Raw genomic sequence first — 16,991 nt, forward strand, 5'->3', positions numbered from 1 at the left:
TTTCCTGGACTGGATGGTATACATCCCAGAGTACTGATAGAATTGAAAAAATGAACTTGCTCAGCTATTGTTAGTAATATATAATTTATATTTAAAATCCAGCATGGTACCTGAAGATCGAAGGCCAATGTAATGCCAAATTTTTTTAAAGGGTTTAGGAGTGACCCAGGAAATTATAAACCGGTGAGCCTGACGTCAGTGCAGAGCAAAATGATAGAGAGTATTACAAAGAACACAATTACAGAACATATACATAATCATGGATTAATGAGATAAATTCAACATGGATTTAGGCAAGGGAAATCTTGCCTCACCAATCTACTATACTTCTTTGAAGGGGTGAATAAACATGTAGATAAAGGTGAGCCGGTCAATATTGTGTAACTGGATTTTCAAAAGGCATTTGACAACGTACCTCATGAAAGACTCCTGAAAGAATTAGAACATCATGGGATAGGAGATAATGTCCTATTGTGGATTAAAAACTGGTTAAAAGATAGAAAACAGAGAGGGTTAAATGGTCAGTATTCTCAATGGAGAAGAGTGGATAATAGGGTTCCCCAGGGTTCTGTCCTAGGACCACTGTTTTTTAAAATATTTATAAATTTATTTAGATTTTGCTCACACCTTTTTTGGTAGTAGCTCAAGGTGAGTTACATTTGGGTACACTGCATATTTCTCTGTCTCAGGAGGGCTCACAATCTAAGTTTGTACCTGAGGCAATGGAAGGTTAAGTAACTTGCCCAAGATCTCAAGGTGTTGGTAGTGGGATTTGAACCAGCCACTTCTGGATTACAAGCCTGGTGCTCTAACCACTAGGCCACTGCTCCATTCTATGAGCTACAGATGGGAATAACTAGTGAGGTAATTAAATTTGCTAATGACACAAAATTATTCAAAGTTGTTAAATTGCAAGAGGATCGTGAAAAATTGCAAGAGGATTTTACAAGACTGGGAGAAATGGGCATCCGAATGGCAGATGGAGTTTAATGTGAGCAAGTGCAAAGTGATGCATGTGGGAAAGAGGAACCCAAACTATAGCTATGTGATGCCAGGTTCCACATTAGGAGTCACTGCCCAGGAAAAGGATCTAGGTGTCATTGTTGATGATACATTGAAACCCTCTGCTCAGTGTACAGCAGCAGCTAAGGAAGCAAATATAATGTTAGGAATCATTTTCCCAAGCCTTTAATACACAGGGACTGACTATACACCCATTCTGCACCTGGACTAGCTTGTTACACACACTGTAACTTAGACCAGTTCCTTATTTCTAATTTTACCTGTACAAGAACTTGCCTTTAGTTTACCCACCCATTTATTTATCCCAACTGACTCTGTACCACGCATCTTGTCCCCATCTATATCTGCATTTGGTCACTCAGTTATATGGTAAGTTGTATTGTAGAAAAGCATTATTATCATAGCAATGTTAGAAAACAGATGGTAGAAAACAAAAATAAATTTAAAAAAAACCTTAAATGACTGCAGGGGGTGGATGTGTGAGTGACGCTTGGACGGCTACTCCGGCTGTGAAGAACTAAGGCCGGTGCCAGACAGACTTTGTAGGTCTGTGTCTGTATATGGCAATCCGGTTTAGGATAAGCTGGAAAGGGCTTCAATGGAATCGAGGGCAGTGCTGGGCAGACTTTTATGGACTGGGTCCCACAAATGACAAGATGGATTTGGATAGGCTGGAGTGGGCTTTGATAGCCACTCCAGTAGCTGGAACATAAGAATAGAGTCGAGCGGACTTCTACGGTCTATGTCCCAGAAACACCAAAGAAAGGCTCGTGATAAAGTATATAATATCACATTAATTGTTGATTTAACCATGAATTGATATGTGTGACTGCTGGGCAGACTGGATGGACCGTTCAGGTCTTTATCTGCCGTCACTTACTATGTTACTATGGCAGTCATTATTAGGTTTAAATTTGCTGTTTTCAAGTTTTCCTCTTTCATTGTATTTATTTTTATACTTGTACATTTTACTATTGTTATGCTATTAACAAAATTGTGAGTTTGATATTAAACTGTACCTACTGTACACCACCTTTGGTGAATCTCTTCATAAAGTCAGTTATTAAAACCCAATAAATATTAGGAAAGGAATGGAAAACAAAATGTGGATGTTATAATGCCTTTGTATCGCTCCATGGTGCAACCGCACCTCGAATACCGTGTGCAATTCTGGTCACCGCGGTATCAGAACAGGTACAAAGAAGGGCGAAGAAACTGATAAAGGGGATGGGATGACTTCCCTATGATGAAAGGCTAAAGCAACTAGAGCTCTTCGTCTTGGAGAAGAAACGGCTGAGGGGAGATATGATAGAGGTCTATAAAACACTGAGTGGAGTGGAACAGGTAGACGTGAATTACTTGTTTACACTTTCCAAAAATACTAGGACTAGGGTGCACATAAAGAAGCTAAGTAATAGATTAAAAACAAACCAGAGAAAATATTTCTTCACTCAACATGTAATTAAACTGTGGAATTTGTTGCCAGAGAATGTGGAGAAAGCAGTTAGCTTGGCAGGGTTTTAAAAAGGTTTAGATCTTGCCAGCTACTTGTGACCTGGATTGGCCACTGTTAGAAACAGGACACTGGGCTTGATTGACCTTCAGTCTGTCCCAGTATGGCAACGCTTATGTTCTTATGGTACAGTAGATCTACCTTATAGGTCCTGAGTGACTTTTTTAAGGTTCCGTATTACTTCACAATATGTCTAATATTAGATTTTGGATTTGAATTTAGCTCACAGCATTCTCAGTAGTAGCTCAAGATGAGTTACATTCAGGCACACTAAGTATTTTCCTGTCCCTGAAGGGCTCACAATCAAAGAGCCTTGTTTACTAAGGTGTGCAATGGGCTTCTCTAGCATTTAGCAGGTGCTAAAAACACTAGCACACCTATAGCACGGCTTAGTAAATAGGGCCCAAAGTTTGTACCTGAGGTAATGGAGGATGAAGTGACTTGTCTAAGATCTCAAGGACTAGCAATTGCAGTTGAATCCCAGCTTCCCTGGTTCTCATTCCACTGCTCTAACCATTAGGTGGAGGCTATTATTGATAATACATAATCCAAGCATGTTTGGTAACTCAACAATAAACTAAAGGACAGCAGATCTGAAACCTGATGGCCATTTGGCAACCTACCAAGACATCGATAGGCAAATGATTTTATCACTGCCAGTTTCTGTCCAGTACTGTTGAACATCATCTCTCACATAGCCAAAAAGAAGATGCCGGATTGGGGAGCCAGAGTAGACTGGGAGCCAAGTGTTAAAGTACCAGCATGTATTTCCTGAATGTTGTACATATTATTGTTTAATATGTTCTATTTTGGTGCATTATTTTGATTTTTTTTTTTGCACATAATTGGCTGGAGTATGTTCAGTGTACATATTACCATTAGAAACAGAGATATGGGAAGAGGCACCAGAGCAACACAGTGAAGGGGCCTTCTCTGCTGTGTCTAAAAGTGTCGTTACCCCAATGATTTAATGTTGTCTTGCCACACCCTATCCCACCCTGCCTTATTCCCGCAACAGCCCCATCCCACTTTTGCTTCCCCAAACATCTGAGTCACCGACATTGATGCATTCTCGCACACACTTTCTTGTTCTTGGACACACACACACATGTACTCTTTCAGATACTCACACACACACATACACACATGCATTTCTAGTGCTGTGCTGCTCATGTACTCATTCAGTCAGTGCCCCTACCACCACCAACAACCAGCTCTGTTTACCATCTTGTAAAATTCTTCCATTTGCTGCTGACTCTTGTCCTCAGCCTGCATCAGCCTTCTCAAACTATCCTCTATTCCTCTTCCATTCTTAACTCCGCAACCCTCCCCCCCCCCCCCCACCCACCAGGATACTCACTGATTTCACTGACTCTAAAGAGGTCTAAAGGTCTAAGCTCTGAAAAATATTCAGCCACTTTAGCCATTCCTCTGGCTTTCAGACACTTAATGCAAAAACCTGCACAGTCCTGAAAAACTCCAGATAGTTGGCAACCCTAGCTGAGTCCTGAGCACATCTGACAGGGCCACCCTAAACATCTGAGCACCTGGTTTGTCTGTGCCTTAATCTAGCCCTAACTGCCGAATAATTACATATTTAGGCAAGCAGTCATTGTGTTAATACTGAGGCAAAATATCTTCCACCTGGATATTTTATTGACTAGAGTCATACTTAACACGAGCATACACAAAAAACATCCAAAAGCAGGTCTAGGATGCCCTCAGTTTGCCACATTAATAAACTGCTCTATCAGGGCAGGTAGAAAGGTAAAGGGAACAAAAGACAGATCCTGTACCAAATAAAAGGAAGTGTTATCTTTCCAGCAGTCATGAATTGTTCCATCCTCACAGATGGAAGACGTGCTCCTGCAGTGAAAGCCCTTGCGAAGATCAGATATATCCCCCCTCACAAAGAATGCTCTCCGAAGAGCTGTAAATGATCTCTACTGTAACAAGAGTCTACCTTCTTAAAAAAAAATTTTAAGTTAGATTGTTAGGTCTATTTTTGATTTATTTTTCCCTCTGTTTCTCAAAATCATCACATTTCAACATGCTACGTCCTGTCTCCACAGATATTCCCAGCTTTCAGGAGAACAAGATGAAAATCCATAAGGAATTCAACACATTAATCTAGGGATTGGCCTTATTTTGGCAAAACAAAATAAGTAGGGGGAAAGGCATGGTATAATCATTTTGGGTAGTATTTCTAGGGCTTCTGGACTCTCTTATAGTATACATGCTTTATCAACTCACTTTTTTTCTTTTAATTTTCTCAGACAAGTTGATCGAGTCGTATGTTTGCTCTCACTTTCTAAATGGCTTTATAATTCCAATTTCCATTTAAAAAAAAACAGGTCTACTAGTCCATGCACATGGGGGGTTAAAACCAGCCTATTCAGAAAAAGCTATTTGAAACAAAAAAAAAGAAAGAAAGAAAGGAATCCGTTGGCTACTGTAGTCCAAAGGCCAGTTGTGCATCTGTTATCAGAGTACCTTCTACCCTGGGTGTGTTCAGTGTACACCTGCAAACATGTGCTCAATAGCATGGAAATAAATGCAGATCTCAGCTTGATAACATTAACTCACATTAATTCATAAACTCATTGCAGGCATCTTTTGTTAGTTTTCAGGGCAACTGTGTATTTAAGGATCTCTATTTCATTTCATGATTTTGACACCTAGGTGAACAAATAACTGGTAACAAGACAAGACTCAAAAATAAGAATAGATAGGTGAGCACCAATTCAAGATATATGAAGAAATATCTATTAAAATGTCTTACTTCAACATAGCCAATAGAGACGGTATATGTGAGAACACCTAGCTGTTAACTATCATTTAAAAAGTATATGACCCTAGTGTTGACAATCCAATCCTGGTCGATCAAATGCAATAGTGTCACATGTGCTTTCATAATACCTGATTACATCACACAGACACACTGACAATTCCAGAGTAACACAAAGACAGCCACACTGGGAGGTAACTGGTATTTCACAAGCCAGCATCGACCACTTAGAAGCTGCAGGTACCTTTGTGGACTGTTCTACAGAAAGCAACAGAATCTACTGTTAACACCCCATGGCAAACCTGCAGAGTTTCACCGGCCTCACCTATATCTAGCATCTATACAGAATTTTGAACCCAGAAATATTTCCCTGTAATCCCTCTCTATATAGTTTTCATAGAATTCCTTTGGTAGGCTTGTCTGGGGCTGGTGGTTGGGAGGCGGGGATAGGGCTGGGCAAACTTATACGGTCTGTACCAGAGCCGGTGGTGGGAAGCGGGACTGGTGGTTGGGAGGCGGGGATAGTGCTGGACAGACTTGTATGGTCTGTGCCAGAGCCGGTGGTTGGGAGGCAGGGCTGGTGGTGGGGAGGTGAGGATAGTGCTGGGCAGACTTATACGGTCTGTGCCTGTGCCAGAGCCGGTGGTTGGGAGGTGGGGCTGGTGGTTGGGAGGCGGGGATAGTGCGGGGCAGACTTATACGGTCTGTGCCCTGAAGAGCACAGGTACAAATCAAAGTAGGGTATACACATAAAGCAGCAAATATAAGTTATCTTGTTGGGCAGACTGGATGGACCGTGCAGGTCTTTTTCTGCCGTCATCTACTATGTTACTATGTTACTATTTTGATAATTGTTTTTAATAATGTATAGAGAACTGAAGATGTTAATTCTTATCTTACAGATATGGAGGGGCATTAGCTGTCTATCTGGTACTGATCCTCAAAAGAAGAAGCAAGCAGCTGGAGCTATTATTTTCTCCAAACTTAACTGAAGAATTTAGATTTAGATTTATTATTTATAATCCACCCTTATCCAGGGCGGAGCACAATAAAACATACATAAAAGTATAAGGTACTACTAATCATTTCTATAATGCTGCTAGATGTATGCAGTGCTGTATACATCATAAGCAGGTACTTTCTCTGTCCATAGAGGTTTTGGTACATGGGGCAATGGAGAGTTAAGTGACTTGTCCAAGGTCACAAGGTGCTGTTGTGTGAATTGAACCCCGGTTGTCAGAGTCAAAGCCTGCTACACTAACCATTAGGCTACTCCTCCACTCCTCAACCCACATCATCTCTTCAACTAGAATCCAACAGCATAACAAATAACAATATCAGCAGGCACAGTTCAAAAATACCATCAGGCAGATACAAGCAGACCTTATCGAGTAGGCACATAGTAGGTCAGGCACAGCAAGTGTTCCTTTAACTGGCCTGTAAATGTGTGAAACAGACCATTCTCTATGGACAGAGGATCTTGCAGCCACACAAGTGATGACATCACGATGATGGAGTCAACCTGGCAATTTGTAAACACAGAAATATCCAGAAGAGATTTCTTCACATGTGCAGGTGTTCCCACCATACTGAATCCACTGTACCTACAGTATTCTGTCAGTTAATTTCTTTCTCCATTCACAGTAAGACCCATCTCAAGTTCTCTCTGTCAGTATTCTTCTAGTCAAAAGTTTTGCATTCTCATCTCTTCACCAACTTTGATATAGCTTCCATCGTTTTACCATGGCTGATAAAAAGCCTGATAAAAAAGCTTAGTGTGATCATAAAATGTTTGCCACAGACCTACACACTAAATATATCAGATGTTTGGGATAAAAGAGCATGATGTAAAAAAAAATTTACTGCCTGTTCTCAAATACTACCCAGAGAGCTGAAGATTAGAGAGTTGAAATTTAAAAACTCATCTGCATTCAACAACTCAGACCTCAACAACTCCCAAACCTTCAACTAGTGAACAGACTTTTGTGAGTAAGCTATCTGATTCACATAAATCTGTACAAGCAGTGACATCAAAATCAAAATCAGTTCCCACTTCAGAAACAAAGAAATCTAATCCAGCTCAACATGGATTTAGCTCCATCACTAGTTGAGCAGGCAACTCTCTTCTACCAGCTCTCCACCTCAGTTAGAGGTTCATATAGCCATTCAAGACACTGCTCACCAATCCAACATTCTTGTGAGATATTTGAATTATGGAAGACATTTTTAAAGCAACAGTAGTGCAGCAGAAAAGACTCCCACACCGCCACATAATTTGCCTCCTTTAGAGGACAGTCTACCACGGCCATCTCCTCAGTCCAGAAAATGTTCCTGATCACTCTCTACATCATCATCAATGGAAACAGAGGCCATGTCTGATCTTGGCACTCCATTGTCTCATGCCAGCCGACGTTCTTGATCCAACTTACTGAACTGTCTATCAAGATCAGGTAAGGGAACCCCAGGAATACTATTGGATCCTTCTCCTCCTGAACCAGTAAAGACCACAACGCTTGAGGATACTACTTGTCCTAAATTCCTTTTGAAGATGGGAAAAGGTATGTTTATCTCTTCTATCTCTAAACCAGATCCCAGAGCTAAATGCCTTGGTGTTTTACACTACCCAGATGCACCAAGGGAAACAATCACCTTACTATGTGATGTTTTGATGGACCATCACAAATCAAATTGGTCAACTCCCCATACATCTCATCCCACTACAAAGAGCTTGGACACAAAGTATAGGGCACATAAAGTCCTGGGTTATGGAACTCAACAGCTTTCTCACCAGTCCACAGTGCTAAAGTCAGCTATGAGACAACACAAGAGCTCCATAGATATGTATTTGTACACACAGACATCAAATTGGATCTAATGGGAAAGTGCGCATTCCAAAACACTATGTGGAACAGACATATTGCAATACATCAAGCCTATTATACCCAATATATGTACAAGATTATGAAGAAATTACTTGAGTCCATTGAAGTCCTCTCAAGCCCAGAGAGAGCAACTAGTTCATCATTCATGTCAGATCTAGAAGAATGCTCTAAAACTATGATTAGAGTATCCCATGATTCATATGACACAGCTGTAGGAGGAGTGGTTATAGCTATCTCAACATGTAAATTAGCATGGCTGAAAGCATCAGCTCTCAGGGAAGATAAATATGACAAAGTAGCGGATGCACCATGCACGGACGATAATCTTTTCGAGGACAAGGTAAAAGAAATAATAGATACAATTAAAGATGATTGCACTACTCTGGATACTTTAGAAGACAACAACATTGAACAATCAAGGTCATCAAATATAAAATCCAATTACTATACCAGCAAAATAAAAAAACCAATATACTTTGAAGAAGTACCCATAATCTTACAATCCTCACAGATCCAAACACCAATAGAGGCAGTCTCAAACTCAGCATACTTCAAGAGACAAAAAGGTGCAAAAACCTGCACAGTCTCAGCCAGCAAAATCTAACTCTAGTTTTTGACAGTCCTCCCCATTCGCACATTCTAGTAGGGGATCGACTGCAGTCATTTCAGTGCCAGTGGTCAAATATAACCACAGACTCATGGATTTTACGCATAGTAAAACGTGGCTATCTTCTCAATTTCCTATCAAGACTACCTTTCCACCAAGTTAGCTGTAACTTAGATAATTCAGTTGTAGTTAAAAGTCAATCATCTCTTAAGTGCCAATGCAATGGAGGAGGTACAACATTACGAGATAAACATGGGATTTTACACCAGGTATTTCCTGATTCCCAAGAAAAAAGGAGGTCTGCATTCCTATTGGATCTCAGGGACCTGAACAGATATATCAAAAGAGAAAAATGAACTCTTTTCATACCTTCTTACCTCTACTGCAGAAAGACAGCATACCTACACATTCTGATCCAAGAGAGCTACAGAAAATATATACATTTTTCTTTACAAGGAAAAACAAGATGCTGCCTTTTGGCCTTTCATTGGCACTAAGAGTATTCACAAAATGTGTAGTAGTGGTCGTAGCACATCTACACAAACTTGGCCTCTTTTTGTTTCTGTACTTGGAGCATCATCTCCAACAGAGACCACTCAAGTGCTCAACATGACCATTTGACTTCTTACCAGATTGGGTTTACTAATCGATTACAAGAAATCTATGATGACCTCCAAACCTCGCAATACAATAAGAATAAATTTACTACCATCAACACACCTAAACTAAACCTACCAGTTTCGGACACCCTGAAAATCCTCGGAGTCACCATTGATCGACATCTTACACTTGAGAACCATGCAAATAACATAACCAAAAAGATGTTTCATTCAATGTGGAAGCTAAAAAGAGTTAGACCATTTTTTCCAAGGATTGTCTTCCGCAATCTGGTACAATCACTGGTACTCAGTCATCTGGACTACTGTAACTCACTCTACGCTAGTTGTAAAGAGCAAATACTCAAAAAACTCCAGACAGCTCAGAATACAGCAGCCAGGCTAATATTCGGCACACCAATATACGAAAGCGCGAAACCCCTACGAGAAAAACTACACTGGCTCCCACTAAAAGAATGCATCACGTTCAAACTTTGCACTTTAGTCCATAAAATCATCCATGGTAATGCCCCAGCCTACATGTCAGATCTAATAGAACTACCACCCAGGAACGCAAAAAAATCTTCCCGCACACCCCTCATTCTTCATCCTCCCAAGTGTAAGGGTTTGAAATACAAATCAATGCACGCATCTACCTTTTCCTATACGAGCACGCAGCTCTGGAATGCGCTGCCACGTAACTTGAAAACGGTCCATGAACTGACCAATTTCCGCACTTGGATTCCAGGGCTCTGTCCTTTCCTGGTTCTCTTCCTACCTCTCCCTCCGCACCTTTAGTGTTCACTCTGGTGGATCCTCTTCTACTTCTATCCCTCTGTCTGTCGGCGTACCTCAGGGTTCTGTTCTTGGTCCCCTCCTCTTTTCTATCTACACTTCTTCCCTTGGTTCATTAATCTCATCCCATGGCTTTTCCTATCATCTCTATGCTGATGACTCCCAAATCTACCTTTCTACCCCTGATATCTCACCTTGCATCCAAACCAAAGTTTCAGCGTGCTTGTCTGACATTGCTGTCTGGATGTCTCAACGCCACCTGAAATTAAATATGACCAAAACCGAGCTTCTCATTTTTCCCCCCAAACCCACCTCCCCGCTCCCCCCGTTTTCTATTTCTGTTGATGGCTCTCTCATTCTCCCTGTCTCCTCAGCTCAAAACCTTGGGGTCATCTTTGACTCTTCTCTCTCCTTCTCTGCTCATATCCAGCAGATTGCCAAGACCTGTCGTTTCTTTCTTTACAACATCCGTAAAATCCGCCACTTTCTTTCCAAGCACTCTACCAAAACCCTCATCCACACCCTTGTCACCTCTCGTTTAGACTACTGCAATCTGCTTCTTGCTGGCCTCCCACTTAATCACCTCTCCCCTCTCCAGTCGGTTCAAAACTCTGCTGCCCGTCTCATCTTCCGCCAGGGTCGCTTTACTCATACTACCCCTCTCCTCAAGACCCTTCACTGGCTCCCTATCCGTTTTCGCATCCTGTTCAAACTTCTTCTACTAACCTATAAATGTACTCACTCTGCTGCTCCCCAGTATCTCTCCACACTCGTCCTTCCCTACACCCCTTCCCGTGCACTCCGCTCCATGGATAAATCCTTCTTATCTGTTCCCTTCTCCACTACTGCCAACTCCAGACTTCGCGCCTTCTGTCTCGCTGCACCCTACGCCTGGAATAAACTTCCTGAGCCCCTACGTCTTGCCCCATCCTTGGCCACCTTTAAATCTAGACTGAAAGCCCACCTCTCTAACATTGCTTTTGACTCGTAACCACTTGTAACCACTCGCCTCCACCTACCCTCCTCTCTTCCTTCCCGTTCACATTAATTGATTTGATTTGCTTACTTTATTTATTTTTTTGTCTATTAGATTGTAAGCTCTTTGAGCAGGGACTGTCTTTCTTCTATGTTTGTGCAGCGCTGCGTATGCCTTGTAGCGCTATAGAAATGCTAAATAGTAGTAGTAGTAGTAGTAGTTTATGTCTTTTGCTTTAACACCATCATGTAATTCACCACCATGTAACACAAACCCTCTGTAAACCTAATGTATATTCACTTCTATTTCCAGTACCCATGATGTATTGTAAGCCACATTGAGCCTGCAAAGAGGTGGGATAATGTGGGATACAAATGCAATAAATAAATAAATAAATAAACAGACCTTAGACTTTATAGGCGCAATGATTAAAACACCATGGGCATTAGCTATGCTGCCAAAGGACAGAGAAGAAGTCATCACCTCAATGGTTCACCATTTCACAACAGTTCCAGTTACCATAACGAGGAAGCTTCTCAGGCTCCTAGGTCACATGGTGGCAGCAGTGCACATAGCAGTGGCGTAGCCACAGGTGGGCTGGGGTGGGCCAGGGCCCACCCACATAGGGCTCAGGCCCACCCAACAGTAATACAGATTTAGCAGTAGCTGGTGGGGATCCCAACCTCTGCCAGCTGAAAACGCTACTCTCCACGATACCGGCACCTGCACATTCTCAGTTTTCAGCGCCTACCTGCTGCAGACTGCCAAGGTGGAGAGAAGCATTTTTCCACAAGCTGAGATATTTTTTTGGTGGGGTGGAGAACACTTGGTGCCCACCCACTTCTTGCCTAGGCCCACCCAAAATCTGCCACCCCTGGCACATAGCCCTGTTAGCCAGACTGCACATGAAGAAGCTACAATGTTATCTGAAGGGCAGATAGTGACAGTACTCACAGCCTCTCTCTTCAAAAATACCACTAAACCAACAAATCAAATCTGTACATCTTTGGTGATCATTTCCACAAAATACAACGAAGGGATCTTTTTTCAGATCTCCAGATCCAATGATACAGCTCACAACAGGCACTTCCAAAAACGGTTGGGGAGCTCATCTGAATAAATATCGCACTCGAGGAGTTTGGTCAATTCAAGAAATGAAACTAAGTATCAACCTATTAGAATTGAGAGCAATATGTTTAGCTCTCCAAACCTTCCAAACTCAGCTGCAGCACAAAATCATTCATGTTCAGACAGACACCTAGGTTGCAACGTATTTTGTTAACAAGCAAGGTGGAGTGGGATCCAGAACTCTTTGCAGGGAAGCTTTCAAAATTTGGGATTTCATGGTCAGTCTCAGTTCCCATCTAATAGCATCCTACCTTCCAGGAGAACAGAATACACTAGCAAATTCTCTCATTCGTTAATTGAGACCTCACGAGTGGTCCTAAAAGATCACAATTACTCGGTTCCATTTTCAGACATGAGTAAATCCAATCATTGATTTATTTGCATCCCCTTAGATGCCAAATACTTTCAATTCTACTCAAAGTATCCAGCTCCAAATAGAATAGCAGCTGATGCATTCCAAGTTCAGTGGACTCAGGGCCTATTCTACGCATTCTTGCTGATACCACTATTCTCAAATAAACTGCAGAAGGCCCAATCCAAAGTAGTTTGCCTAATTTTAGTTGTACCAAACTGGCCCAGAGAATCCTGGTTCCCCTTCTTACACAAAACAGACTCCAATAACTGTCCAAACAGACTCCAATAACTCCCCCTTTGGAAGATGACCTGATCACTTAACAGCGAGGCACGTTGCTTCATCCAAACCTCAATTCACTCAATCTCACGGCTTGGCTAATGGAAACTGTACATTAGATAACACACGCTTCTTACAAGGAGTTCTACAAGTTCTCTTAGCCTCCCGCAAAGACCCCACCAAAGAAAATTATGCTTCTAAATGGACAAGATTTCAGCATTGGTGCAGTTCATATTGACTGGACCGTATCAATGTCCCCTTCCAAAAATCCTAGACTATCTACTACAGCTTTCAGACTCTGGATTAGCCTGTTCATCAAGCGAAGTACATGTGGCAGCATTATCAGTTTTCCATGAATGAATCAAAGAACTGTCTTTGATAAAACATCGAATGATTAAATTATTTCTAAAAGGACTACTACATTTAAGACTACCACTGAAACATCCCATACCAGCCTGGGGTCTCAATGTCATTCTCAAAACACTAATGAAATCGCCACTTGAACCTATATCATCAGCTGACTTGAAATATTTGTCTTGGAAGACTCTATTTCTTCTTACGCTAATGTCAGCGCAGAGTAAAGAATGACACGAGGAGAAAATTTGTCCCCGTCCCCACCCCATCTCTGCAGATTCTGTCTCCACCCCCACCCCATCCCCACAGGCCCTGTCTCCATCCCCACCCCTTCCCCGCAGGTTCTGTCCCCGTTTCTGCCCCATCCCCGTGGGCTCTGTCCTTGAACACTTATGATTTTATATTTAAATCTTTTTATTAAAGTATAAAAAGGAACAATATGCTGTGCAACTGTTGTGTATAAATTACAAATAGAAAACAATAATAACAATGAGCAGCTATAATAACCCTCCTTCCCACCACCAACCTCTATCCTTCCAACTAGAAAATGATGCGGGGACAAAGTTTTTCCCCATCCCCGCCCCCTTCCCGTGGAATCTGTCCCTGTCCCCAAACCGACCCTGTGGGATCTGTCCCCACCCCGTCCCCATGAGCTCTGTCCCCATCCCCATCCCCATTCCCACAGTTACTGTGGTTCCCTGTCCTCGTGTCATTCTCTGGCACAGAGAATTGGAGAGATACAAACTCTAGTTCATTATTCACCGTTCTCCTAGCTATTTCATAATAAAGTCATCATACGCACACATCCCAAATTTTTACCAAAGGTGGTGTCGGGTTTTTATATTAATCAATTATTCTACTACTACTATTACTACTTATCATTTCTATAGTGCTACTATTCTGCCTGTTTTCTACTCACCTCCACACTGTAACAAGCAAGAAGCGCTGTTCCATATGTTAGACTTCAAAAGGGCTCTTACAGTATATATTATTTGGAGAGGACATTGACTCATGACAGGCCTTCTCAACTCTTCCTCTCTTTTCTTGCACTTAGACGTGGATGTCCAGTAACTAAGCGAATGCTGTCTAACGATAGCAGATTGTATCCATTTCTGTTATTCTTCAGCATCGGAAATTTCTATATCTAATATTCCATAAGTCACATCCCATTCTCTGCAATCTATGGCAGCTATAAATGCACATTTACAAAAGGTTACTCTACAGGATGTTTGCAAAACAGCAACTTGGTCTATTACCCATACTTTCACAAGACATTACTACATAGTTCAAAACTCTCATTTGGACTCAAATTATGGACAGGCTGTGCTCCTCTCTGGAGTTTAACAACTTCAGCTCCCCAGTAGTAGGTTGCAGACTTGCCTAGACAATTATCTTCTGAAATATTTTTCTGAAACCTTTAGCTTGGGAGTCACCACTTGTGTGGCTGCAAGATTCTCTGTCCATGGAGAAAGTAGAGTTGCTTACCTTTAACTGTGGTTCTCCATGGACAGATGATCTTCCAGCCACACAATCCCTCCCACTCTGCCCAGAGTTGAAGATAGCTTCTGGAAAAACTGACAGAATACTGGTGGTTTCTGTGCTTAGAACTTGCTGGGTCAGCTCTGTCACTGTGATGTCTGTCCATGGAGAACTACTGTTACAGGTAAGCAACTCTACTTGGGGTTAGGAGGCTGGATCCATCTTTAAAGAGCTCAGAGCACTATCAGAAGAGAAGCCAGTTCTGACTTTGGAGTTGAGGGCTCTTCTGGGGCTATAAAGCACTCAACAAATAGAGACTGAAGGCTTTATCACTGTAGTGTGATTGAGTCTAGAATTAACAGAGAAGAAGATGGAGCAAAATGATCTACATTTATGAGATATAGTTGCTTATCTTCTTACCGCATCACTGAGTTCAAAAGGTTAAAGGATCCTGGTGATTAGAGGAACTGGGGGACACTAATTAAAGGGTCCTCTTGTATACACACAAAATTAAAAGGTCCTAGTGTATGCATGGGTTGAAGGTGAAAGCCACAGGTTCTAAAAAGAGTGGCAGGTGCTGTAGGGAAGTGGTTTCATACCACAGCTCCCACTAGGTAGGTTATGCCAGTTGCTTGGAGGCAGATTCTGTATTTTAAAGCTTTTCACAGCACTGCACACAAAAGACTACTAACAGAGAAAAGAAAGCCTCCTATTTAAAAAATGGAAAAATACAGGGGAAGAAATCCGCATTATAAAGAATATAATCAGAGGGACAATGGAAGCTTCTCTTTTCCAAGGGGGTGGATGACATGTTAGTTTGATCCTTTATCTCTTTATTAATAAATCCTGGGTATAAATGAAAGGAAAAGGGCTGCCAGCAGATTTGGCTAGTAACTGAAGCCTGAGGGTATCAGTGCTCCCTGTTGAGAGACTGAAGTTGAGCTGCCTCTTCCCCCGGGCCCCCTCCCCACTCCCCACTTCTCTCTATTCTCTCAGGCAGAAAAGGATGCCTGAGAATGGTTGTGTCACCCCAGGGCATGATTCTACTGCTTTAATGGTTACTTTGTCAGAGTGAAATCTGCTGTTTGCTTGCTTTGAAGTAAAAGCATATAAAAAATTGTAGTATCTTCTGAAGTGGCATGGACAGAGTGGCTCAGATAGTCAGCTGGCATCCTATAGATTCTCAGGATAAGAGTGTGAGAGGTGTTAACTGACAGAAAAACAGAACGGGGTTCACACTCTCCACAGCAATCGAACACAACAGAAAAAAGAAAGGTGGAGAGGGCCCAATGGCAAGAGATCAGTCACCACACTCAAGGGTAAGATGCTCCAGAAAAGCCTTTATTAGGACCCAATAAAGGCTTTTCTGGAGCATCTCACCCTTGAGTGTGGTGACTGATCTCTTGACATTGGGCCCTCTCCACCTTTCTTTTTTCAGAGATGTTAACTGAACCAAAATATTGTATGGGGCAAAGAAATACAAAAGGAAGAGTAGCTTAGTGGTTAGAGCACCGGTCTAACAACCAGAGAAACTTGATTCAAATCCCACTTTGGTTCCTTGTGGCCTTGGGCAACTCACATAGCTCTCCATTGCCTAAGGTACAAACTTTGATTATAAGCCCTTCAGGGATGGGCAAATTCCTACTGTGTCTGACCTTGAACTACTACTGAAAAAGGTGTGAACTAAATCCAAATTAATAAAAGAATCTAAATAAGAGCAGCCACAAATTCACTCTCTCACACATAGATAGTGTATAAGTGTTGCCATACTGGGGCAAACTAAAGGTCCATTAAGCCCAGCATCCTATTACCAACAGTGGCCAATCCCAGTTACAAGTATTTGGCAAGATCCCAAAACAGTACAATACATTTTATGTTGCTTATCCTAGAAATAAGCAGTGGATTTTCCCCAAGTTCATCCTAATAATGGCTTATGGACTTTTCTCTTAGGAAGCTATACAAACTTTTTTTAAACCCCACTAAGCTAACTGCTTTTACCACATTCTCTGGCAATGTACATACATGTATACACATATCCCCCCCTCCCATATCCAGCAGGCAGCACAGTTAGCTGCCAGCACTGACTCGGGATATTCAGGCTGTTTTCAGTGACCAGGGTTTTTTGACCAGCTCTAACTTAACCGGCTATGTAAATATTTAGCACTGGCCGGTTAAGTTAATAACAGGCAAAAATAAGACTGCTACTTATGTAGTCCAAT

The sequence above is a fragment of the Microcaecilia unicolor genome, chromosome 4 (genome assembly GCF_901765095.1).
Source record: "Microcaecilia unicolor chromosome 4, aMicUni1.1, whole genome shotgun sequence".
Classification (NCBI taxonomy): domain Eukaryota; kingdom Metazoa; phylum Chordata; class Amphibia; order Gymnophiona; family Siphonopidae; genus Microcaecilia; species Microcaecilia unicolor.